The sequence below is a fragment of the Oratosquilla oratoria genome, chromosome 18, assembly GCF_046742065.1.
Source record: "Oratosquilla oratoria isolate Oo_2021 chromosome 18, ASM4674206v1, whole genome shotgun sequence".
Taxonomy (NCBI): Eukaryota; Metazoa; Arthropoda; class Malacostraca; order Stomatopoda; family Squillidae; genus Oratosquilla; species Oratosquilla oratoria.
Genome location: NC_134794.1, coordinates 40134817 through 40161942, shown reverse-complemented (window position 1 = coordinate 40161942; position 27126 = coordinate 40134817). Strand labels below are relative to the sequence as shown.

The 27126-nt window shown below is 43.0% G+C and overlaps 1 protein-coding gene and 8 non-coding genes across 10 annotated transcripts in view; 2 read left to right on the top strand and 7 right to left on the bottom strand.

Moving 5' to 3' along the window:
• Positions 1-27126, top strand: part of LOC143034919 (ionotropic receptor 21a-like) — a 185098-nt gene that overhangs the window by 103032 nt on the left and 54940 nt on the right. The window contains exon 2 of one of the 2 annotated variants that reach the window (XM_076201267.1): positions 24546-24695. The exons of the other annotated variant lie outside the window; for it this stretch is intronic. The gene's annotated coding sequence lies outside the window, so the exon portion shown is untranslated. The remainder of the gene's footprint in view (positions 1-24545; positions 24696-27126) is intronic. 2 annotated transcript variants of the gene reach the window in all.
• TRNAK-UUU (transfer RNA lysine (anticodon UUU)) lies at positions 44-116 on the top strand. Its single transcript has one exon. It is a non-coding gene; the product is annotated as a tRNA-Lys (tRNA).
• On the bottom strand, positions 361-433 carry TRNAK-UUU (transfer RNA lysine (anticodon UUU)). The gene has a single exon. It is a non-coding gene; the product is annotated as a tRNA-Lys (tRNA).
• Positions 1245-1317, bottom strand: TRNAK-UUU (transfer RNA lysine (anticodon UUU)). The gene has a single exon. It is a non-coding gene; the product is annotated as a tRNA-Lys (tRNA).
• Positions 6578-6650, bottom strand: TRNAK-UUU (transfer RNA lysine (anticodon UUU)). The gene has a single exon. It is a non-coding gene; the product is annotated as a tRNA-Lys (tRNA).
• TRNAK-UUU (transfer RNA lysine (anticodon UUU)) lies at positions 9065-9137 on the bottom strand. Its single transcript has one exon. It is a non-coding gene; the product is annotated as a tRNA-Lys (tRNA).
• Positions 21030-21102, bottom strand: TRNAK-UUU (transfer RNA lysine (anticodon UUU)). Its single transcript has one exon. It is a non-coding gene; the product is annotated as a tRNA-Lys (tRNA).
• Positions 22928-23000, bottom strand: TRNAK-UUU (transfer RNA lysine (anticodon UUU)). Its single transcript has one exon. It is a non-coding gene; the product is annotated as a tRNA-Lys (tRNA).
• Positions 26260-26332, bottom strand: TRNAK-UUU (transfer RNA lysine (anticodon UUU)). Its single transcript has one exon. It is a non-coding gene; the product is annotated as a tRNA-Lys (tRNA).

Sequence of the window (27126 nt, the reverse complement as noted above, 5' to 3'; positions counted from 1 at the left end):
ATGTGAAAAGACATATACCAAGAAAGACGCGCCTCAAGCATGAGCCCGGATAGCTCAGTCGGTAGAGCATTAGGCTTTTAACCTAAGGGTCCAGGGTTCGAGTCCCTGTTCGGGCGGTCCCTTTAGTTGGTAGAACTTCTCCGAGGGCACTTGGTATTAAAGACATGATGTGCCCATGTCAGGCTTAATTACCTCATTATAGGTCGATAGCCTTAAAGATAAAAAAAAAAAAATGTCCCACAGCCTGCTCCCAGTTGATGATCAACATTGATGGTGTTGACCACGTGGTCGAGTATGCTTGATGTCATCCGTTTTCAAATGTGGAAGTTTGGAATAACTCACCTTACAAACTAAAGGGACCGCCCGAACAGGGACTTGAACCCTGGACCCTCAGGTTAAAAGCCTGATGCTCTACCGACTGAGCTATCCGGGCTCATGATAATGACTACTTGTTCTTAGTATATGTGTTGCCACCTTTAGATATAGAGAGGCCCGCTAACTCCCCTAAAGATTCAGAGGTCTGAACAGTCTAGGTTCACGGCAGATAAGTCAACAACTGATTGGATCATGGTTCATGGTGTTTTTGTGGAGCGCCGACGTAAGGTTCAAGTGGATTTTCTTGCAATTTACTTTGATTCGGAGGTGTTTGACAGTGTTTTTTCAGCACCTTTTTGTGAACAGTAGGTTACAAACCTTTGCCAATGATGCTGACCTACTTGGGGAATTGGGGGTTCTTTTTACAGCCCTTTTATCCCTTCACGGGGAAGTGAGACCACTGTTACTCCAGGGCTCCTGGACCAAGGACTGGTAGTCCAGGTAGAAGGAGACTGCCAGGTATCTCATCTGTTGAATCCTGCATCACCCGGGTCTTCTTCAACCATCTCTTTGTATCAAAGAAGCTCCTTTAGTCTTATGTTTTCATGGACCTACCCAGAAGGTAGTGGGGTGAGGGAGGTGCAGTTACCGAATGTGCTCACGAGGATGCACGGCAGGATGGAGGGAACAAAAGGGTTGGCCACAGAAGTCGCAGTTGGGCAAGATGATCAGACCTTTCCCGGTGAGGTCGTGGGAACTGGCGCAGGTGTGTGATTCACCATGGTCTTGGATTACGTGATGGGTTCGTGATCGACAGCTATTTCCCTCTCGGAAGAGAGCTGAAGCACTGCTCTCCCTGGCGTATGACCCCAATTGATGATGTTGGTTGAAGGAAGGTTGGAATAACTCGTCCTAACAACTAAAGGGACCGCCCGAACAGGGACTTGAACCCTGGACCCTTAGGTTAAAAGCCTAATGCTCTACCGACTGAGCTATCCGGGCTTGTTGAAGTCCAAAATCGTTCTTGTCATATGTCTTGTAATGTTTGAATCTAGAGAAACCCGCTTATCTCCCTAAAGTCTGGGGGGATTGGGGTCCTCCCCCCTTCCCCGGCTGAATAAAATCACCTGACGACAAAGATAATAATCTTTTAGGTCGTATAAGGAACTTTAAGGCACCTTTCACACGCATCGACTTTTCGCCGTCCACGACACGACGTCGTGCTCTCAAATAACTTTAGATGTCTATGGACGCTTGCACGTGATTATATGAGAACACGACGTCGTGTCAAATCTCCGCATTCAAGAACTTCATGGGTCACCCGATGGCTGTCGGGTAGGCGATGGTGTGGAAGAAGGATGCAAAGGTTGAAGGGGGCCAGCTCTCTCTCTCTCTCTTTTTCTGTCTCTCTCTTCCTTATCTTTCTCTCTCTCTTCCTCCTCTTTCTCTCTCTCTCTCTGTCCTCTTTCTTTGTCTCTCTCCTCTCTCTCACCTCTCAATTTCTCCTTTTTCTTCATATCTACTCTCTCTCTCTTCCCTCTATCTCCCTCCTTTCTCTCTCTTCCATCTCTCTTCTCATTCTCCCCCCTCTTTCTCTCCCTCCCTCCCTCTCTACCTCCCCTCTTTCTCTTCTCTTCCTCCCCTCTTTCTCTTCCTCTCTCCCCTCTTCCCCCCCTCTCTCTCTCTCTCTATCTCTCTCTCTCTCTCTCTCTCTCTCTCTCTCTCACGCTACTGAGATTGCTAACAGGCCATCGGTTTCTTCTCTTGTGGGTGACCGCTTGCACCATGGGTGCGTCAAGTACATGACGGAGGTCTTAGAATACGAGCCATCGGGGTGTTGGTCGTCTCGTGCGTCTACGATGATCAGAGTTAAAGTTGATGTTGGGATATTACACGTATGTGTGTGTGTGCGCGCGCGTTTGAACATAAGAGTAATGTGTACATAATTTTTATTAGTAGTATGTAATTTAGAATTATATTACTGCATTATAGTGAACATAAGCTTGTTACCCAGAAGTGCCAATTTTATTATTATTTTTTATTTATTTATTTTTTGTTCATTACTAATGTGATGTAATAATAGGAATTATTTCGATGTGTTATTTATCAGTGTTGTACTTCGACTGTATCAAAGCAATTTGACGGCGTCGTGTCGTGGACGGCTGAATTGTATACGTGTGAAACGAGCCTAACGTTTCTTCTCGGTGGGTTCGGGTTGGCTTGAGGACCGTTGGCTGCTGGTATGAGGCTGCGGAATTGCCAGTTATTCAAACTCGAGCCAATGGTTATTGCTATAATGGAATTCTTGTTGAGATAACAACAATATCCGATTCGAAATCATTTCAGATTACTCAACTCTGAAGTCCATGAAACAAGGAAAAGTTGAACACTCCATTTAGGCTAGCAATTTCTATCACTGGACTGAATATATACTAGCCAAATTACCCGCGAGTTGCTGTGGGCAAATGATGATCAATTTAATTTTGATAGAATTAGGGGAGAAAAGTTACACGTATTAATATAACTCAGTGGAAAATATAACAAAAACAAAATGTTAAGAAAGTAAGAAAAAAAAATTGAGGGAGACGCCCTTTGGAAATATAATATACTTATCAAAGTAGCCTGGGTTATGGTTAAAATATATATTGTTTTGGAGGGAGTTCGTGAACAAACAGACAGAGGCTACTACTTTATTATAGTAGATACAAATGAAAGGGTCTATCTGCAAAAACCTAGGAGTTCGTGAATAATCCATAACCTAACCATACCCCACCTAACTTTAACCCTTAACCCTAACCAAAAGATTTTTTTAAAATGAAATATAGTTATCTAAGTACCTGGAGTGATAGGGTATCAGAATATATACGGTTATGGAGGTCTATCTTCAAAACCCTAGGAGTTCGTGAACAAACAGACAGACAAATGAAAGATAGTAATCCAAATACCTTGAGTTATAAGGTTTTAATATATGTATGGTTATAGGGGCCTACCTGCAAAAACCTAGGAGTTCGTGAATAATCTTTAACCTAACCATACCCCACCCAACTTTAACCCGTAGCCCTAACTAAAACATATATTTTTTAATGAAATATAGTTATCCAAGTACTTGGAGTGATAGGGTATCAGAATATATATGGTAATGGGGGTCTGTCTCCAAAACCCTAGGAGGAGTTCGTGAACAAACAGACAGACAAATGAAAGATAGTAATCAAAATACCTTGGGTTATAAGGTTTCAATATATATATATGGTTATTGGGGCCTATCTGCAAAAACCTAGGAGTTCGTGAATAATCCCTAACCTGACCATACCCCACTTAACTTTAACCCTTAACCCTAACCAAAATAATTTGATTGAAATTAAATATATTTATCCAAGTACCTGGAGTGATAGGGTATCAGAATATATATGGTAAGGGGGGTATATCTTCAAAACCCTAGAAGTTCGTGAACAAATAAACAGACAGACAAATGAAATATAGTTATTTAAGTACCATGGGTTATAAGGTTTCAGAATATATATGGTTATAGGGGTCTACGTGCAAAAACCTAGGAGTAGTTCGTGAATAATCACTCAACTATACCCCACCTAACTTTAACCCTCAACTCTAACCAAAATATTTTTCGAAATGAAATATGTTTATTCAAGTACCTGGAGTGATAGGGTATCAGAATATACATGGTTATGGAGGTCTCCAAAAACCCTAGGAGTTCGTGAACAGAGGCTACTACTTTATTATAGTATATATATATATATATATATATATATATATATATATATATATATATTAGCCATATTACCCGCGTGGTGCTGCGAGTTCGTGAATCATCCCTAACCTAACCATACCCCACCTAACTTTAACCCTTAACCCTAACCAAAATATATATTTTGAAATGAAACATAGTTATCCAAGTACCTGGAGTGATAGGGTATCAGAATATATATGGTTATGGGGGTCTATCTACAAAACCCTAGGATGAGTTTGTGAACATACAAATAAACAAACAAACAAATTGACAGACAAATGAAAGATAGTTAACCAAGTACCTTGGGTTATAAGGTTTCAGAATATATATGGTTATAGGGGTCTATCTGCAAAAACCTAGGAGGAGCTCGTGAATAATTTATAACCCAACCATACCCTACCTAACTTTAACCCTTAACCCTAACCAAAATATATATTTTTTTGAAAATCAAATATAGTTATCCAAGTACCTGAAGTGATAGGGTATCAGAATATATATGGTTATGGGGGTCTATATGCAAAACCCTATGAGTTCCTGAACAAACAAATAAACAAACAGACATACAAATGATAGTACCTTGGGTTATAAGGTTTCAGAATATATATGGTTATAGGGGTCTATCTGCAAAAGCCTAGAAGTAGTTCGTGAATAATCACTCACCTAACCATAACCCACCTGACTTTAACCCTGAACCCTAACTTTTTTTTTCTTTTCTTACTGAAATAGTTATCCAAGTACCTGGAGGGATAGGGTATCAGAATATATATGGTTATGGGGGTCTATCTGCAAAACCCTAGAAGGAGTTCGTGATCAAATAGACAGAGGCTACTACTTTATTATAGTAGATATATATAAACGTATATATATATATATATATATATATATATATACATATATATATAAACATATATATAAATATATATATACTGTATGTGTGTGTGTGTGTGTGTGTGTGTGTGTGTGTGTGTGTGGAGACATTCTGATAGGTTGACGTAAGTGGAATAGGAGACACAGGAGTCTTAGTCTGAGTTTATTCCTGACTAGTTTCCTTTGAAAAAGCATACCTGCGAAACTAGTCGGGAATAAACTCAGACCAAGACTCCTGTGTTTCCTACTCCACTTACGTCATATATATATATATATATATAAATATATATATCTATATATATAGTACTGACGAGTTAAACACCATATGAGGACGGAGCCTTTATTTGTACGACGTTTCGCTTATTACAGCTTTTTCAAGTACAAGTTGAGATACAGATGCTTGAGATTAAATAAGGGGAAAGGAGGGAACGGGGAGAGAAAAGAAGAAGGGGGGGGAAGGAAGAGGAGGAGGAGAAGGGGGGGGGATGGAACACTGGGAAAGGTTGAGAATGCTGGCCCAAACGTCCGGGGGGGAAATGCTCACAAAGGGTGGTTTAAATATTTAAAATTTTGCTGGCCATGGGTATTAGGGTTTAAATATTTAAACCACCCTTTGTGAACATTTCGCCCACGGACGTTTGGGCCAGCATTCTCAACCTTTCCCAGTGTTCCATCCCCCCCCCCTTCTCCTCCTCCTCCTCCTCCTCTTCCTTGCCCCCCCTTCTTCTTTTCTCTCCCCGTTCCCTCCTTTCCCCTTATCTAATCTCAAGAATATGTATCTCAACTTGTACTTGAAAAAAGCTGTAATAAGCGAAACGTCGAGCTGTAATAAGCGAAATGTCGTACAAACAAAGGCTCCGTCCTCATATGGTGTTTAACTCGTCAATCTTGTCGGCAACTGCCACTTTCATGAAAAAAATATATAATATACATACTCCAGCTATCTCCTGCAACCATGACTCCACATACAAGCAAGAATCACATTATAATGACTGTGCTGAAACTATCACCCAACTTTAGAACAGTACAGTCACGAGCAAAAGTTTTGACCTACCCACATTTTACATTTTATAAAAAAAAATTTAACCTATTCAAGAAAACTATCTGTCAGCTGAATAAAACACAAGGAAATACATCACATTCTCGGAGATAAAAAGTCACGTCGTGAGAACTGTGGTCTGGGTCAGGACTTTTGCTCTTGACTGTACCAACACCTATCAGGCCAGGCCGCGGTTACGAACGGCCTCAACTGTAACCACCAGTCATAAGATCACCTAGCTATGCATGGAATACCTTTACACTACAGAGTTGCGGAAGCGCATTCAATGAACAAATACAAAGTTTCGAAGGCCCAATAACAAGAACAAACAGGAAGCGCTAGCGGAAATGATTTGGCCCCAAAATGGCGGCTACCTGGGTCACGTGACTGACATCGTACCGCCATGTCGCAGCTGTTCCAGGAGTGACTTGATAGTCCAGGTGGCCGTTGGCGGTTACCTGAGGGGGGTCTTGGACAAGAGAGACCTGGAACAACAGATTGATTTAGAAATATGTTATCGAAGGACTTGACACAAGAATAACTATATTTCTTTAATTCCAGAAATTACTCTTGTGTTATCTGCATTTAGTTTGTTCTTTGAATAAAGTAATCGCCCGAACAGGGACTCGAACCCTGGACCCTTAGGTTAAAAGCCTAATGCTCTACCGACTGAGCTATCCGGGCTCATGCTTGGGGGAGGAGGATGATATCTTATCTGTTAAGGCCTGATATGAACTGGGCCGACCTTGCGGGCTCTATCATTGGTCTCTCATCGGATAATCATACTGTCATTCCCTGGCTTTCCCTTGGCCCCCGGCATTCCCTATGCATTCCCTGGCATCCCCTGGCTTCAACTTGTGCCCCTAGCAGGGGCCGTATAAGCCTCCCCTACCCTTCCCAGGTCAACCCGACGACTCATCCTCTGCTATAAGAGTCGGGCCAGATTTGGTTTGTTGTCCAGTGTGTGCGTGCGTAATTGCGCGCGCGTGTTGTGTATGTGTGTGTGTGTGTGTGTTTACCTACTTGTAGTGTACGGGTTTGGAGCAATGCTCATGGGAGTCCCGTCTCTTTTCCTTCATTTGTGATACCTTGCCTTGAAGTCTTGGATACTGTTAGCTTGGGTTATATTCTCATCCAACCTATTCTTTGGACGCTGTAAAGGTAGGCAACCCCAGAGTACTTTAGGCTCGTTCATCCTTACAAGCTGATAGTTCGGGTTTGGGCTGAGTTTAACAAGATTAATCTAACCAAACCAAATCTAAACTAACTAAACCTAACCAAGCCTAACAAAATCCAACCAAACCTAACCTAACCTAACCAAACCTAAGGTAACTTTAATTGAATGATCGTCACTGCTATTTATATTTAAAATTTATTTCTGGGGTTGCTACTCAACGAGTTAATACGTGGAGTAGAACATAAGAATGAAGGAGACTGCAAGAGACCATAAGGCCTGCACTAGACATTTACATGCGTATTCTGGGGTTCCTGATCTTAACAACGTTTAGTTAGATAATCTTAGAAAATAGATATGTTGGAAGGCCTATACTCTCACTAGGCCAAACTAGGGAGATCTAGAATGATGATATTTCTATTTGAAAAAAATATATAATTTTTGTTTGTATCCTTCATGACTATTATTTGTGTCATTCATGTAGCCTTTGAGCCAATGTAACAACTGAAAAACAAACAGACTTGCAAAAATAAAATTTAGTTGTGTATATTTGTAAACAGCGATGTCAGGGACAAGATGACTAAACTTGCAAATAATACTAAATGACACACACGCACACACACGGGACTGAAATAAGTCCAGTATCGGTGATCTGCGAGTCGTTACTCCAACTCTCGTGGGCGGGGAGTTGAGTTGTGTGTGTGCGTGTAAGGTCACAGCATTACCCATAATGAGCTCTCTTCCGGGAGGGAAATAGCTGTCGATCACGAGTTCAACACGTGATCCAAGACCATGGTGAATAGACACACACACACACACACACACACCATAGATCGGACCTACGAGCTCTGAGCTCTCTTCCAGGAGGGAAATAGCTGTCGATCACGAGTCCAACACGTGATCCAAAGACCAAGTGAATACACATATATATAGGTTGTTCAGTGCGTCCCCTTTGGAAAATATCCCAGGTAGACTCCCTGCCTCTCTCCAGGTATAGAACCCCCCCCCCAGCTCCTCACCTTACCCCCTCCCTCCCTCCCCCCTCCCCCCACCCCTAACGCCAGCCAACCCGATTTATCGACCCAACTGTACAACAAACCAGGTCACGTGACATGCTTTCCCTCGTTGACCTGGAAGCTGTCCCCAGTGAGTGTCACGTGCCCCTGATGACTCATGACGTAGACAACCCCCATCCCCCCCATTCCCCCATCGCCTCATTACTGGGGAGAAATTGGAACCTGAGGTTGTTTGAGGAAGACGATCAAGTCACTCCCACAATCACAAATTGATTTTTATGATTAATTGGGATGGATGGGGGACGGGGCTCGACAACGTGATCTTCTTGTCACGATATCAGGTAGTGTCAGGTCTCGAACCGGGTCAGGAAAAAAAAAACTGCCTGTAGATATCAAGTGGTCATTCTATTGAATATGTCGACAGGTGATTTTATTCCCCCTAACGGGTGAACTTATAAGCTTCGAACTTTGGTAATGTCACCCCGGCCATTGTCATTTTATTATTATTATATACATATATATATTTTTTTTTGGGGGGGGGGAGTGGGGGGGCGTACATGAACGAATAAAATTGGTTGACCACATTACAGCAACACTTCCGCTCCCACGTGTATTAGAATGAATGAAGCTTTAGCCAGAATAAAACGTCTTATGTGTCACAGTATCGGGATGGGTTAGTTAACAGTTAAACCGCATTATTTAACAGAGATGCCTCTAACCTCTCTCCTTGGAGGTTGGGGTGAATAAAATCGCAAGCCGACAACCATGATAAGCAGTATATCTGTCTAACACAATGTTTCATATATATATATATATATATATATATATTTTTTTTTTTTTTTTTTTTTTTTTTTTTTTTTTTTTTTTTTTTTTTTTTTTTTTTTTTTTTTTTTTGTCATTAAAGTGAACGCCCGGACAGGGACTCGAACCCTGGACCCTTAGGTTAAAAGCCTAATGCTCTACCGACTGAGCTATCCGGGCTCATGCTCAAATGGAGTCTGTTTCGTTATTCAAATGAACCTGTTATTGATTTATATCAATAACGTGGTATATTAACACATCTACACAGGTCTGTCAATATTGTCCCAAATGTCATCAATTATAATTCAATATTGTGAAATATTTTTTGTGTAAGGATCAACATAATGGATAAAATCGTCTGACGACACATATATTGAAAGTTAAAATGCCACCGATACGCAAGGGTAAATATCAAACCCAAACTTTAAAAAAAATGTTATTAAATTAATCCTATTAAATCTTTAATAACCTGCAAATAAAACTAATTAACTTAACCTAACCTTACCAAATCTAATTCAATTAAACGAAGATACATTTTATATTGATATTTTTAAAAATTGGCTTCGCAAAATCCCATTTCGTCCTTCCCTCATCCGTATCCGTGCCATGGCACTCTGGTGCCAATCTCTTGGCCCTGTGCCATGGCACTTTGGTGCTAATCTCCTGGCCCTGTGTCATGGCACTCTAGTGCCAGTCTCTTAGCCCTGTGTCATGACACTCTGGTGCCAGTCTCTTGGCCCAGTGCCATGGCACTCTGGTGCCAATCTCTTTGCCCTGTGTCATAGCACTCTAGTGCCAGTCTCTTAGCCCTGTGTCATGACACTCTGGTGCCAGTCTCTTGGCCCAGTGCCATGGCACTCTGGTGCCAATCTCTTTGCCCTGTGTCATAGCACTGTGGTGCCAGTCTCTTAGCCCTGTGTCATGACACTCTGGTGCCAGTCTCTTGGCCCATTGCCATGGCACTCTGGTGCCAATCTCTTGGCCCCGTGCCATGGCACTCTGGTGCCAAGCTCTTGGCCTTGTGCCCTGGCACTCTGGTGCCAATCTCTTGGCCCCGTGCCATGGCATTCTGGTACCAATCTCTTGGCCCTTTGCCATTTTGTCGATTCATTGAGCGTTGGGTCATTCTTATAAACGAGTGAATGGGTTGGCTGAAACAAATTAGAATTTGTTTGTTTTAATTCATACTTATTGTATTTTTTTTTTATTGTGTATGTTTTTATTTGTCTAATTGTTATTGTATGTCTTCTTTATTAGAGTATTTTGCTTATGATTACTCGTATATTTTTAATTTTATTCTTATTTTTTATTCATTTGTTTATTCATCATATATATATATATATATACATTTATATATATATATTTATATATATATATATATTTATATATATATATATACATTTATATATATATATACATATATGTATATATATTTTCCGGTAAAGTGTATTTCAACGGTCATAAGTGTCGCAATATATATATTTTTTTCAATTTGCTCAATATAGACAGTGACGGATTTGAGTCTTCTGAGATTTTTGGGAGTGCAAGAGAGGCTACATGTTCTGGAAGGGATAAAGATATTGGTGAAAAAAAAAATATTGTTCTTTGATTCTGTCTTAATGAAAGAAGTCCCTGAAAGCCACCTTTCCCCAAGGTGTTTGGATAGCCGGAGCGAGTGGCAGGCATTGGTTGACGTGCCCACGCCATCCTAAATGCGCTGGTCCAGCGGGGTGTCCAGGGACGATTCCTCGCCTGGAAAGACTCGCCTGCAGCGCCGACGCGCCCCGGTCAAGTTCCAAAGTCACCTTTCAGTTTGCCGGGAACTAGAGAACGGCACACCGCAGGGTGGGGTCCTCAGCCCTGTCCTCTTCAACCTCCTGATGGAACAGTAGTAGCACGGCGCTTCTCAGCTATGCCGACGACTTAGTCCTCGTCGTCTCGGGTAGAGCCCGGGGCAATGATATCGCCAGAGCGCAAGAGGCTCTTGATCTTATCACCGACAAGTGCGAAGAATTGGGCCTCAAGATTTCAGCTGAGAAGTCAAAGGCCTTGATGTTCAAGGCCACCACCCCGGACGCCCACCTCCATATTCAAGACATCCAGGTAGCTTGGACCAGTTCGTACCAGTACCTGGGAATATGGGTCGAGTAAGGTTTATCCTTCAACACCCAGGTCTTCTACCTAAGGGAGAAAACGAGGACGAAGACGATGATCAATGTCATAAGGGGAATGGCGAAGACGCACTCTGTGGCCGCGTACCCCGTGCTGCTGCTGTTCTACATACAGACTGTCCGCTCGCTGGTCACAGCGCTGTCGTGCTAGTCCCTCTGTCATCTACTCAACGAAGAAGAATCGAGTTCATACAGAACCAGGCCAGGAGGACCATGCTCGGGGCACCTCGCTGGTCCAGTATCTCCGTAATGCAAAGCGAGATTCGCCTGGTGCCTCTGGCCTCCAGGGTCCAACAAATTGTGACCTGGCGGGTGGCTAAGGTCCTCCGACAAGACAGAGAGACCACAGCACAAACCAAAATCAGAAGGACCCTACCGCAGCGACGCGACCTCATCAGCACCAACAGGCTACGGAGAGTAGCTGACGCCACCAAAGCAGTGCTTGATGACGACTATCTAACCCTGTGGCCTCCGGATCTGCCCGTCGCATCCTACGATGTACCGGCCCCATGGCAGTCCCCTCCGGTCGAAGTCATCATTAACCACCTGACAGCTACCAAGGCACAGTGCACGCAACATGAGCTGCAACTACACGCGCTGGCATCTCTGGCACAGGCCAGCATTCCAAGCGGAACCGTGTACTACACAGACGGTTCCGTGGACCCTGTCCGAGGCACAACGGGGGGAGCGGCAGTCACCGGCAGGGAGATACTGTCATGGAGGACCCCCGACCATAGCTCCACCTTGTAGTCGGAGTTATACCCGTTGCATTGAGAAATGACCGTTAGGGCGGAGCAATGGGAGTCCCCCTGTGGTGCCACATATAATTATTTCATAATTTTATTTTATTTTATAATTCTGTTTTATGATTTTATAATGTTGCCACATATAATTATACTATAATTTTTTGTCACACACTACCACTGAAGTAAAAATCAAAGCAATGTTTTCTATACAAAGGTTTCGTTTCCTCGAGTCTAGACATAGTATATGAGGAAGCGAGAGCGACGTTGCCTCTACATCTAATCTCTGGCCCCGCCCCTCTCACACTGCATTCAGAAAACATTACATCCACACGCACGTTCTCGCCATGGATGCCCATGTGTGGCAACACCGGGATATCTCCTAGCCACGCCTTAGCGGTCATTTCTCGTTGCGCTGACTATAGTAGCCATTCAACAGGCCCTGGAGCACGCCCTTCACCATCGCGAAGGTGCGACGGTCATACACAAGTACTCCAAATCCTCCCTCCAGAAACTCCAGCAAACAAGCCCACCGACAACATCCAGTTGGTGACATTTATCCAGTCCAAAACACAGGGAATTACCAGGGAAGGCCAGCACCTGCGGCTGAACTGGGTTCCAAGTCACGTGGGACTCAGAGGGAACGAGTTGGTGGCTGCGGCGGCCCGTGCAGCCAGCACCATATCAGCAGTCACCTGCAGCGTACTCCCCAGTCTGCGGGAAATTAAGACGCAGGCTAAACAGGCCACCCAGCACGCCGTCCACCACCACCAACGCTCTCTGGAGAGAACCTCATTTATATGCAACTACAGACCAATCAGTCTGACATCAGTTAAGGTAAAATGCTTGAATCAATAATAGTGACTCAGAGATCACATCGAGAGAGAGCATTTGATTCGTGACTCACAGCATGGTTTCTCTAAGGTTAAGTCACGTGTGACTGATCTTCTGTCTTTTTACACTAACGTATATGAGGCGCCAGATAACAATGATAGTTACAATGTTATTAATCTTGACTTTATCAAAGCGTTCGGCAAGGTGCCCTGCCAGAGACTACTAAATAAAATCATAGGAGGAATAAATAGAAATAAATAAAAACATAGGAGGAAAAGTGTTAGAATGGATTAGAGCTTAGATCAGTGACAAAAAACAGCTGGTTAACATAAGTGGTATAAAATCTAAATGGATTGTATCTATTGAAGTTCCTCAGGGCTCCGTTTTGGGTCCCTTATTGTTCATTATGTACATAAACGACTTGGACAATGAGATTAAGAGTGATGTTAGTAAGTTTGCGGACGACACTATAATAGGATGCCAAATTAGGTCAGGAGACGACTCCGAGACTCTGCAGGATAATCTTAACAAATTGTTCACATGGTCGGTGAAATGGCAAATGGACTTCAATATCTCAAAGTGCAGCATGTTAAATGTAGGGCTACACAACCCCGAAAATAGATATAGCTTAGCTAACACCTTTTTAGAGAAAAGTGGATGCGAGAGACTTGGCAGTTCTAGTGAGTCCTGACCTTAAATCCAGAAAACAGTGCATAAGCGCCAGGAATAAAGCTAACAGAGCACTAGGTTTCATTGTTAGGACGGTTACGAATAGAAGTGCAGAGGTAATTATCAAACTCTAGCGTTAGTTAAACCTACCCCTGACTGTGCGGTACAGTTTTGGTCTCCGTCCTATAGAATGGACATCAATTTACTAGAATCAGTATAGAGGAAAATGACCAAAATGATACATGGGCGCAGAAATTTACCTTACGAGGAGAAGCTTAGGCACCTTAACTCAGGGGTTCTCAAACTTTTTTGGCTGCGACCCCCTACAAATTACTTCGATAGAGTCGCGACCCACTTCCCCAACAACAACGAATTTCTGACAATCACTATAACGCATTTCCCTGTCTCCGTGTATCTGCTTGCATATCTATGTATGCATGTATGCATGTAGCCTATGTGCGTGCACACGTATGTATGTATATATGCATGTACGTATGTAAGCTTGTATGGATCTCTCTCTCTCTCTCTCTCTCTCTCTCTCTCTCTCTCTCTCTCTCTCTCTCTCTCTCTCACCGTCTTTAAAGGCTGAACAACTTACCATTATTAATGGGAAGTATGGGCTTGCTTCTTGGAGCACAGCGTCTCCAGCCTTGGGGCGATGCTGGAAACCGCAACACGGAGATCATCCTCGACACGGAGTCGTGATCGGTACTTGTTTTTTATGTATGTTAGTGCGGAAAATGTAACTTCACAAAGGTAGGTCGATCCGAAAGGCGTCAGTACATTCATTGCGGTCTTGGATAATCCTGGATATTCTTCTGCCACTGATATCCAAAACTTGTCCAGTGTTGTCGACTCAAACTTCATCCGTAAGGTTCCATCACTCGAAAGTTCAAGCAGGGCATCCTCCAGATCTGATGGTAAGTGACTCCCGGTAGCAGTGAACGGTTGTCGAATCCAGTCATGTTGTTACAGAGTTGTCTCTTCCTTGAAGTGGTCAAAGAGGCTTCAAAGGTGAGTGGCGATGGCTCCTCTCATGTTATCCAAACATGCGTGTAATTCATTCTCTTCAACGAATTCTTCCAGCAAGGGAAACATTTCGCCTCTTCAGATCTCACAACCCATCGTTCTAGCTTCCTTCTGAATGCATTTACTTTGTCGGACATTGCCAAAATGTTTGTGTTTGGGCCTTGTAATGACAAGTTCAGCTCATTCAATTTTTCATATATGCTTGCAAGATATGCAAGGTTTGCTAGCCATATGGAGTCACACAAATGAACACTGAGTGTGGACCCACATTCAAGAAGATAGAGGCGAACTTCTTCATCCCTCACCTGATACAGGCGTGTGAGAACTTTGCCTCGGGAGAGCCAACTGGCCTCTGTGTCGAGCAATAAAGCCTCATAGTCCGAACCCATGTCCTTACAAAGTATGGCAAACAATCTGGCGTTCAATGGCTGTGACTTTATGAAATTGACTATTTTAATTGCAGTTTCAAGAACACTGTTTAGCTCTGGAACAAGAGCCTTACTGGCAAGAGCTCCCCGATGAATAATACAATGAGGGAAATTCACATTAGGAGCCACCTGCATGATTTTTCTTCTTAATCCTTTCCTTTTACCTAGCATTGCCCCAGCCCCGTCTGTGCATACACCGAAACACCGGTCCCACGGCAATCCCATCTCACGTAGCTTGCTGTCTAACTCTGTAAAAATAGCATCCCCTGTGCATGTTTCTTCCAGAGTAGAGCAAAACAGCATGTCTTCATGAAGTCTTCCATCAAAACTCTGTCTTATGAAAACGAGTAACTGAGCAGAATTTGAGATGTCAGTCGACTCATCAGTCTGCAAAACATACCTCACATTCTTCACTCTTTCAATCAGTTGACACCGAATATAATCTGCAATGTCATGAATACGCCGCCTTACGGTGTCGTTTGACAGAGAGATGGTATCAAGGTCACCGGCCACTTTTTCTCCGTGCATAGCTCGACACATTGCCACTGCAGCAGGCTTTATGAAGTCTTCACCAATTGTGTGAGCCTCTTTCCTCTGTGCAATTAGGTATGCAACCGCATATGATGCCGTTTGAGCTTTGGCAGGAGTTGTAGTTCTCTGTGTTATCACCTGCTTTTGTCCTTGTAGATCTTTTTCCTCTCGTTGGAAAAAGTCTTTTGTCTTTTGAGCATGATCTGGATGTTTGGTTTGCAAGTGTCTTTTCATTTTTGCTGGTTTCAGGCTTTCGTGTGCAAGAACCTCAAAACACAGAACACACTGAGGATGATGAATATCATTAACTGTACAGCAAGTAAATCCATACTGTATGAGTTCTTCCTGATATTTTCGGCGCTTAGATGGTCGATCACATTAGTATGTTTTTGCGTTATGACCGTCATGGCCTTTATTGCCACTTGACGTGCTTGGTTGCTCGGAATTAACATCATCAGATGCTTCAGTGATATCTGTTGATGTGTAATTGTTGTACATACATACATACATACCTGTACATATACCAAGGCTTTTTCCCCCTTACAAGGGAGGTAGCCAAAAAGGAAAAGGCATAAAATCATTCCCACCCATTCCATCCCTGAATACACTCCACACCCCTCCACCCTCCCTCTTATCTTAGCACCTCCTGGATAACGGGTCATCCCTGCACCTTGTCCACTGCCCTGGGTCAGAAGCAGTGTCGCAAGACACAGCACATCCACAGCAAGGCCGCTTCATTAAATCGGCGACCCCCCCTCTCCGTCCCCCCATGCATAAAAGGAGAAGACGGGGAGAAATCCCTTTGGGCTGCGTCAAATTCTGCTCACACATACTACCTCACCTCCCATCCCCCCCGCCCATTCCACTTCATGCATCACAACATCATCCATATACAACCATTCTCCATTCACCCCTGTCTTCTGTCCTCTCCCGTCCTTCCTCAACAGACATTCCCCTCTTCCCCCAAAGCCCCCTTCACCCCATCCATCCACCTCATCCTAGGACGTCCCTTCATGTTCACTCCCTCCACATCTGCCTTCCATACCTCTTTTACTAGTCTTTCTTCACTCTTTCTTTCCATGTGTCCAAACCATCCTAATACTCTTTCATCAATCCTATCTCCCAACTCCCTTTCCACCCCTGTTCTCCTCCTCACCTCCTCATTTCTCACTCTATCTAGCTAGTAACCCCCATCATACTTCTCAGACACCTCATCTCAAACACATTTAAACTCCTTCTCTCTTCCTCTCTTACGTTTTATGTTTCTGCCCCATACAGTGCTGTTGGCACAATCACTCCTTCAGTCTCCTCCTAGCATCCATTCCCAAATGTCTATTCCTCATTACACTCTTTAATCCACCAAGGCATTTACTCGCTTCTCTCAATCTACATTCTACCTCCACCTTCACTCCACCTTTTCCTGCCACATTTGCACCCAAGTATCTAAAAATGTCCACTTCCTCCAGTCGCTCTCCCTTAATGCTCACTTCCAGTCTGCTGCCACTTTCACCCCTTGTACATCTCATCACCTTACTTTTACCCACATTTATCTTCAGCTTTCTTTTATCACATACTCTCCCAAACTCTGTCACCAACTTCCTCAATCCCTCCTCCGATCCTGCCACTACGACTGTCCCTCCGTTATGCTCTCTCCCAACCCCTTGTTGCTGTCCTGTACCATTTCTCTGAGTATTCATTTTCTGTGGTGGGGGAAAAGAATACTGACACCAAGTATTCCCACTTGGATCGTAAGAGGCGAGAAGAAAGGGACGGGGATTGGGACTAGGCATCCTTCTCCTTATAGCCCCACAGGGGACATTCCTTGCTTGTAGATCTACGAATTAACCACCGTTCCATGGCGCAGGCTAAAGAGTAACGATGTCACGAGAGTAGAGTGACACGAACCTTTCGAAACTATACTAACGGCCTTCTCACAAAATACACGCCTTTACTGAGTGCATATGCCACCTGTAACTACACGAATAATTCTAAAACCAAACTTTCTGAAGTGAGGAAGTGAAGCGGTAACTATTATCAATATTACAAGATTATTAGTGAGGCGTACTTAATACAGCAAAGAAAGCATGTATACATAACGTGGTTTTATGATGTATTATCGAACATCGGGCACATCGACCACTACTGACAAGTACTATGCTTAAAGCATCGAAAAATAGCCTTTAGGGCGTGGTTTATGAAATCCCCAGTGTTGCCATTATCACCGTACCTCTGTCTTTCTCTCTTTGTGTTTCTATACAAAATTGGTGTATTTCCGAAGTTTTCGTTTCTCCCAGTCATAAACTTGGCATATGAGCGAGGTTGCCGTTTCCTGCACCACACCGGCAGTGGAGGAATTCTTGGGGTCGCATACAAGTGAAAGAACAGTAAGAAGGAGATGTGGCAACATTGGGTGCTGGCTCCGCCTTAACGGACATTTCTTGCTGCCGCGGGTTACAGACGCGTTAGGATGGGTAGTGGGAGGAAGAGGAGGAGAGGTTGCACGATCTCGATTGCGACCCCTCAAAATTATTTCGCGACCCCTCTGGGGGTCGGGACCCCCACTTTGAGAACCTCTGCCTTAACTTACACCCTCTGGAAAGACGCAGAGTGCGGGGTGATCTAATAGAGGTGTTCAAGTGTATCAAAAGCTTTAACAAGGGTGACGCAGCGTTATCATATTAAAATAACAGGGACTCGTAGTAATGGATTTAAATTTGACAAATTTAGATTTAAGAAGGAAAAAAGCAAAAATTGGTTTACTAATAGGGTGGTTAATGAATGGAATAGACTTAGAAACCATGTAGTGAGCACTGACACTACCGGTTGTTTTAAGAAAGGGTTAGACAGCTTTATGGATGAGGATGACAGGTGATAATAGACATGGAACTGCCTAGTGTAGGCCTTATGGTCTCTCGGAGTCTCCTTCATTCTTATGTTCTTATGTACGCTGCCTCCACGAACTACCAGCCACACTGCAATCGCCAGCTATCCAGAGCCGACTAGGTCTGGTTGCATAGACATCAGCGTGGCTACGACACGCTGCAACAGCTATGGGCCGAGTTCAGTGGCCAGGAATGCGAACATTGCGGCCTCCAGGGACACACTACCTGGTCCACAGCTCAACTAAGACAACATCCCGTCGAAGACCCAGGATGAAGAAACCCTGGCCGCTCACTTAGTCAGGCGGGGGCTCGACGCACCAAAAGAGTTGTTGACCACACAGAGACACCCAGCCTCCTCGATAAGGCGACTACTCTGTCCTATAGAATGGACATCAATTCACCAGAATCAGTACAGAAGAAATGATACATGGGATGACCTCGCAGTAATGGGTTTAAGCTGGACAAATTTAGATTTAAGAAGGAAATAGGCAAGAGTTGGTTTGCTAATAGGGTGGTCAACGAGTAGAACAGACTTGGTAACCATGTAGTAGTGAGCGCGGAAACTACCAGTTGTTTTAAGAAACGGTTAGACAATTTTATGGATGGGGCTGATGGCAGGTGGTGATGGAAATGGAACTGCCTAGTGTAGGCCTTATGGTCTCTTGCAGTTTCCTTCATTCTTATGTTCTTATGTACTCCACCGCAGAAAACATCGGGGCTTATGGCCCGCGCATTTGTATATACATATGTGTGTGCACATAGGTACGTATTGCATGTACTTATCTTAAATAAAAAGTCAAGTCATCTGTTTAGTCGTGGATTTTGCCAAAACGGTTCTGGAGTCAAGGTTTTAGCGACATTGTGTTCCTGGAGTCACCGTTTTGGCGACAATGCAGTCCTGGAGTCATTATAATCGGCGATAAATTCCGGAGTCATTATATTTGGCGACGAATTCAGGAGTCATTATATTTGGCAACAAATTTCAGTCATATTTGGCTAAAAAATCCGGAGTCATTATATTGGCGACGAATTCTAGAGTCATTATTTGGCGACAAATTCCGGAACCATTGTATTTGGCGACCAATTCCAGAGTCATTGTATTTAGCGACACAATCCAGAGTCATTGTATTTGGCGACAGAATCCGGAGTCATTGTATTTGGCGACAAATTCCGTAGTCATTGTATTTGACGACAAAATACAGTCATTGTATTTGGCGACAAAATACAGTCATTGTATTTGGCGACAAATTCCGTAGTCATTGTATTTGGCGACAAATTCCGGAGTCATTATATCTTGCGACAAATTCCAAAGTCATTAAATTTGGCGACAAATTCTGGAGTGATTAAATTTCTCGACAAAGTCTGCAGTCATTAAATTTGGCGACATGGAAGAAGGTGGAGGGGAGGATGGGGTGGAATCTCCACTTTGCTTCGCCTCATCGATCCACAAGTGTGACCTCGAAACAAGACTGCTGTCGCCACTCATGGGACGACCTCGGTAGGTTGTGCTATGGTTCCCTGCCACTCCCTTAGATCAATGAAATCGCTGAGCGCCAAGTATAAGAATTCGGGTTGAGGGGATTTTGGACCTCTTGAATAAAATCGACAGACGACAGTCAGAATAAGAGGTAGTTATGTAAAAATCTTAGAAGGGTTTCATGTAACATGTTTGCATATTTTGCCTGATTTTGATGTCAAATAAGTCGTATTGAAACTAGCGTGTCCCATTTAGAATTGTTTATTTTATTTTATTTGTGTATTTATTTTTAAGAATTTGTTTTTCGGTACTTTCAGCATGAGCCATTTATTTTATTTATAATTATTATTATTTATTATTTATTTTTTTAAGATTTTATTTTCTGTACTTTCAGTATGATCGCCAGACAATTTTATTCCGATTTTTTTTTTTACATAATTTTCTGCCTAAACCCCTAAACCCTCACCCGCCCATCTACCCCCCACCCCCACCCCCCACTCCGTCCTTCTCCCCATCACCCCTCCTCCATCACCACCACCATCACCACCACTACTTCCATCACCAACACTTTCACCACCATCACCACCACTACTCATCACCACTTCCACCACCACTACTTCCATCACTCACCACCACTACTCATCACTACCCACCATCACTCATCACCACTCATCACTACTTCCACAACCACTACTCATCACCACCCACCATCACTCATCCCCACTACTCATCACCACTTACCACCACTACTCATCACCACCCATCATCACTCATCCCCACTACTCATCACCACTTCCACCACCACTACTTCCATCACTCACCACCACTACTCATCACTACCCACCATCACTCATCACTACTTCCACAACCACTACTCATCACCACACACCATCACTCATCACCATCCACCATCACTACTTACCACCACTACTCATCACTACCCATCATCACTCATCCCCACTACTCATCACCACTTCCACCACCACTACTCATCACTACCACCATCACTACTACTCATCACCGCCCACAACCACCATCACTCACCACCAATACTCATCACCGTCCACCATCACTCATCACCATCCACCATCACCCATCACCACTACTCATCACCACCACCACCATCTGTTAAATTATTTATTTTATTTTGGTTATGGTTTCCTCTACATCCACAAGGAGCCAAGAAAAAAGGAAAAAAATGGATGAATGCCTTGACTGGCTACCCCCCTTATAAGGGGGAAAAGGCCTCTGGGTATTCAGACTCTATATATTTATATTTCATTTCATATATCTATTTTTTAAAGGGACCGCCCGGACAGGGACTCGAACCCTGGACCCTTAGGTTAAAAGCCTAATGCTCTACCGACTGAGCTATCCGGGCTTGTAGAGGCCATTGAAAATGTTAGGTTTATGAATAAAAAGCTTGGAGTGATACGGGCTGGAAAAAAGAGTTAATCAAATATGTTATCGCTTGGAGATAAGTCTCTTTTTCACCATTTCTGCTCCTCTCTCTCTCTCTCTCTCTTCCTCTCTTTCGCCCTTGGTACCTGCACGCACACCAGAAGCGACAGGTATTGAACGACAATTTTTTCTTTCTTTTCTTTCCCTTCAGTATTTTTCTTTATTTTCTATTTATTTATTCATATTGTTTTATTTATTTTATATTTATTTATTCATATTGTTTTATTTATTTTCTTTATTATTTATATGTATGTATTATATTATTATTATTATTATTATTATTTTTTTTTTTTTTTTTTTTTTTTTTTTTTTTTTTTTTTTTTTTTTTTTTTTTTTTTTTAATGACGTACCGCCTCATCCATGGAAAGCCCATCAGTCTTCTAGCAGCAGCAGCAGCAGCAGCGATAATCTGCTCTTTGTACTCTCTTTCGCAAATGGAGTTTCGCCCAGTTTGGAGTTTGTTGTTGCCTCTCCGGGCTGCCTTGCCGACTCCTCATTCCAACTTTGAAATTCTAATCATCTCGCACCAGAGCGGTGGTGCTGGTGGTAGCGGGACTGGTATGGTGGTATGGTAATGGTAGTGGTGGTATGATGATGACGGTGGGGGTGGTATGGTGGTAGTAGACTAAAAAAGGAGAGATGTCGGTTGATTAAAAAATTATAATAATTATTAGAACAATAATAATGGCGCGCGAAATACTATTATTATTATTATTATAGTTATTATTATTACTATTATCATTGTTGTTAACAAACACGCAATATCGAGTAATTTACTGTGAAGATAAAAAAAAATGGCTCTACTTTTTCACCCACGTGAATAAAATCGCCTGGCGACAGATAGAGCGAAAAGAAGAGTACGTTTTCCTTGGTGCTGTTATCGCTTTACGATGATCGTCAGACGATTGTCTAGAGCACTGAATCTTTGTTTTTGAATAACGGATCTCTTTTGCTTTGAGCGAGTGACTGCTGCTGGGGTCGCTCAAAACAAAGAACGGTTGCTCTTGACAATCGTTCGACGATCATCGTTGAACGATAATTAATCGCATTGAGGTGGACGTACCTTAAATGAAGAATGGAGCGTAAGGGGGTGTGCAGGCTAGGGCTAAGCTAATTACCACGTGTGAGCTAAACTAGCCTCGTTAAGTATTCAGCCATCTCTCTTTCTCTCTCTGCCTCTCGCGTCTCTTCACTTGTCTGGTCTCCTGCATTCTCTCTCTCTCTCTCTCTCTCTCTCTCTTCCATCTACCTTCCTTTCCTGTTATTTGCTCGGCTCAGTTCAATTTCCCCTTATCGTTTCTCATTATATTTTACTTAATTTGGTTTTGTTTTTGTTTGCCCAACTTTCTGTCTTCCTGTCTTTCATTGTTATCAGCTTTCATCTTCCCAATGTGCATTTCCTTCTCATCGCCTTCGTCAATTTCTAATACCATATCCGTAGATCATAGCCGAGTTATTCATAGATTGTAAAATATGCATTCCAGACAGAGAGAACCTTTCATTTTTTTCATATTTACGAACATTGTTCAGACAATTATGATACACAAATTTTTGCATAGAATTTGGTGTTCTTTAGTAATTTGGTGAAAATTGTTAGATTCACAAGTAATAGTTTTACAATGTAATCAAGCTTCTATTGCTTGTTACTAATGCTCTTGGAGATATTTAGGCCAAGTTGAAGTAATTAGTTATCTGAATTACGTGTTGTCAACGTGTCGCACTACGAATTTCTTCATTAAAGGGACCGCCCGAACAGGGACTCGAACCCTGGACCCTCAGGTTAAAAGCCTGATGCTCTACCGACTGAGCTATCCGGGCTGTGAGAGAGGAGGGTGGTATTGTCTTTTATAACATTCTGTTGGGACCTCGGCCACTCGCCTCCTCCTCCTCTTCCATCTCTTCCTCTCTCTCGTCCCCTCCTCCTCCTCCTCCGGTAACATGTGTTCCTAGCTGTGCACCTGGCATGGCGTTGAATTATGTCGCGGTACGATATGTTGGGCACCAAATGCCCCGCGAGAGTCGTTGTGGCCGAGCAACTGCCCTGGCGGACGTAAGATTCTGACTCATTGACCCGGCAACTGGTTAACCAATTGATATATCAGATTAGGAACTGTTCTGTGGTAGTTAGGGGTGTTAGTTAACCGTGATTTGCTAAAGTTCAAGATTATTTGTCGCAATTTCTGAGTACTAGTAAAGATTATTCTCTCGCACGCATGCACATGCTTACACAGAGATATAAACAATGGTTATTTATGTCGATATCACAATACTGGAAGCCGTTACTATCTCACATGAGCGAGGGAATTATGTGTGTGTGTGCCTACCTTATTGTAGTAATACAGGAAGGGAACTATGCTGGTGGGGCCCTGTCTCTAATTGTGTATATGTATTTGCATGTGCGTGTTTGTTAATAGACCCATTCCCATAAAATTGACTCTAACAAAGCATTGAACAAGGTGAGCCCCACCAACGACTACTAGATAAAATCAAAACCCATGGCTTAGGAGGAAAAGTGTTTGAATAGATCAGAGCTTGGATCAATGACAGTAAACATCGGGTCACTATGAACGGTGTAAAATCCAAATGGGGGGAGTGTTACGAGTGGAGTTCCCCAGGGTTCAGTTTTGAAGGAATTAGTAATTGGTTTACTAAGTTTAAGAAAAGGTTAGATAACTTTATGGATGAGGATGAAAGGTAATAATACACATGGGACTGCCTAGTGTAGGCCTTATGGTATCTTGCAGCCACCTTTATTATGTTTAATTACATACATGATTTCATAATTGCAGGAATGGTTAAACGTATTGATGGTAAGTATAGGGGATTATACATTTCAAACCACATTAGGCTTAAACATTCCAAACAGAGATTAACTTAATCTCGATCCTAAATTCAACTAATCAGGTTGTTGAGCGTGTTGAAAATTAGTACCGGGGGTTAAGTATCTCTAACCTCGTTAGGCTTAAGCATCTCAGAGATTAACTTAATCTTAAGTTAAACCAATCAAGTTAAGCGTGGGATTAGATATATCAACGCTTAAAACATGCCTAAACGAGATTAACTTAATCCTTGTTAAGACCAATCATGTGTTTTTGAAAGGTGGACGTCCTTTAGATTCATCTCCCCACAACCCTTCTTCGAAATGCTCACAAGACAAATGCTCACATGACATATGCTCACACCCTTAATGGAAAAAGGACAAATGCTCACAAGATATGTGCCCACATCCTTAATGGAAGAAAAGACAAATGCTCACAACTGAAATAAAAGTATACTTGTGAGCATTTATGTTTACAGAACAATTAACTTGTAAACGTAAACAAAACCTGCGATATATTAAATTGTGAGCATTTATCTTTTCAGTTGAGGGTGTGAACACATGTCTTGTGAGCATTCGTCGTCGCATGCCCATCAACACACTTCCTTGGAGTTGTGCAACCCGAGGGGCCATCACTCGGTCCCCGGAATGAGCCCAGCACACAAGGATCGTTGCCGACAACTGTAGGGTAGCAAGTAAAACTACTGCATATTTCGTATTATTTTGATATTTTTCAATTTGTTATTTTTTCCTCTATATTTAGAAATGCATGTGAATATTAGAATGCTTACTCAAGGGGTGCAAAGGAACGTAAATGCTGGGAGCCTTTGATTTGGGTAGACAGCGCTCAAGTGTGATGCAAATCGACGCAAAACCAGAGTATTTCATGTAGAGCCCAGGAGGCCGTCAGCAGTACAATGCGCCACTGTGAGAACGGGTTTTGTCCGATGAATATTGGAACAAGACGGATAGCGATGAGACGGGCGTACTGGTCGCTGGGATTACGTAATATTTCGATCAGTGTTGGTGTTTTTTCGCTCAAAGCCGTGGAAGTACTCGATTCATTCATTGTGTATTTGATTTATTATTATTATTATCATCATAATCATTATCATTATCATCATTATCACCATCTTGTATTTATTTAATCCTCTTAAATTTGTTTTTAACTGCAGTTTAAACTCGAACACTTTCGATACCGTAATTGAACAGATTTGATTCAATAGGCGTCAGGTCATTTTATTGCCCTCTCCTGAAGATGGTGAGGGTCGCCATAGATCACATCGCCGTTCAAGCTGGGGTCCGTCTCTCAGTAGTAATAAAATCACGCGACGATAGCCACATTCTCTTTTCGCTTAATCTATAGATCTGTGTGTGTGTGTGTGTGTGTTTCTCTTCTCTTTCTGTCTCTCTTCTCTCTACTCTCTCGTTTCTCTCTTTTTTCTCTTAATACTGTCTGATAGTTTATATATATATATATGTGTGTGTGTGTGTGTGTGTATATATATATATATATATATATATATATATATATATACTAGGTTGAGCTTTGGATATTTTAAGCGCGATAAGTTATTAACATGTTTTGAAAAAAAAAATTAAATCGGCGGAAAGACGGGGAAATGTTAAGTAATTTGACCATGGTTAGGATCTGTGTGTGTGTGTGTGTGTGTGCGCGCGTGTGCTCAGATATTACAACCAGCAACTGCTCTCTTATACCCCCTGTTCTTCCTCTTTCCACTCTCCTTCCCCCTCTTCTTCCTTCTCCTCCATCTCCCCCATATCATCCTCCTCCTCCATCTTTTCATTCTTTCCTCCTCCTCCATCTCTCCCTCGACCTCCCACTCTTCCTTGACCACCGCCTCTTCCTCCTCTCCCTCCTCTCCCACCTCCTCTTTCCCCCTCTTAATCCTCCTCCTTCCTTATTCCTCCTCCCTATCTTCCTCCTCGACCTCCCCTTCTTTCTCTCCAACACCATCTTTCTCCTCCTCCCCCACTTCCTCCCCTTGACCTTCTCCCACTCCCCTTCTTCTTCCTCCTCGTCCCCCTGTTCCTCCTCCATCATTCTATCTAAAGTTTCTTCTCAGAGAGGTCCCCAGGACCGTTGCCGGCCACTGTAAGGCTACAGTTCCTTTCTCAGAAACTAAACTCAACAAATGTTATTATTATTTATATAAGTTCAGACTTGGAAAGATACATAGCTAATGAACTCTATTTTATTCCTATCTTGTTAGTTCTTTTCATCTTATCTAAAGGGACCGCCCGAACAGGGACTCGAACCCTGGACCCTTAGGTTAAAAGCCTAATGCTCTACCGACTGAGCTATCCGGGCCCTTGGGACAGGGACATGCTGACCTAGCATATCCAATTCTTATCTCGGGTCGGCCGGCCATCTTTATGACGTCATTTCCTGTTCGACCCCCATCGTAGGAAATGGTATTTATTATTGAAATAGATTTAACCTCCCCTCCCACGGTGAGCAAAGTTAGTTGCCGACAAGGGGGGGGGGGCACGCCGTCATTTGTCTCATTCCCCCCCCCCCCCCAAAAAAAAAAAAGTCTGCCATATCGTGCGGTGGGGGGGGGGAGGTGTGTCGCATTGCCACTAGCCTACCCTCTTGATTCATGTCATATGCCCCCCTTACCCCCACGTTCTGGGGGGGAGGAGGATGGACATGCCACTCCCACCTTCCTCATCGTCTGGGGTTTTCATAGCTCACAGAAATTCAATTACAAATAACTACTGATTTAACTACATCTTTGTCATAATATTTGCATTGTATTCCAGTACTCCTACAGTCCATGTGAACAGCATTTCGAGAAATAATGAGAGAAATGGATTTATTTCCCCCCGGTGACGGATATGAGGGGAGGGAGGGAAGGGGGGGAGTGTGTCAGAAAACATGTCACAGAGTGTGTCAGATACGGTGCCATCGCCCTAAAAGGAAGAAAAACGACTGAAACTGTGTCTCTAGATAGACGGGACTGATATGTGTTCTTTGATCCTAAATTGTCTATGTTCCCTTCCCTTAACCGAGGGCTGGTTGCTATGGAAACTGAAAATCTATTTGCCAGGAACCAGAATAAAGGGGGGGGGGGTGGCATAACAGGAAAATGGTTGATGTCG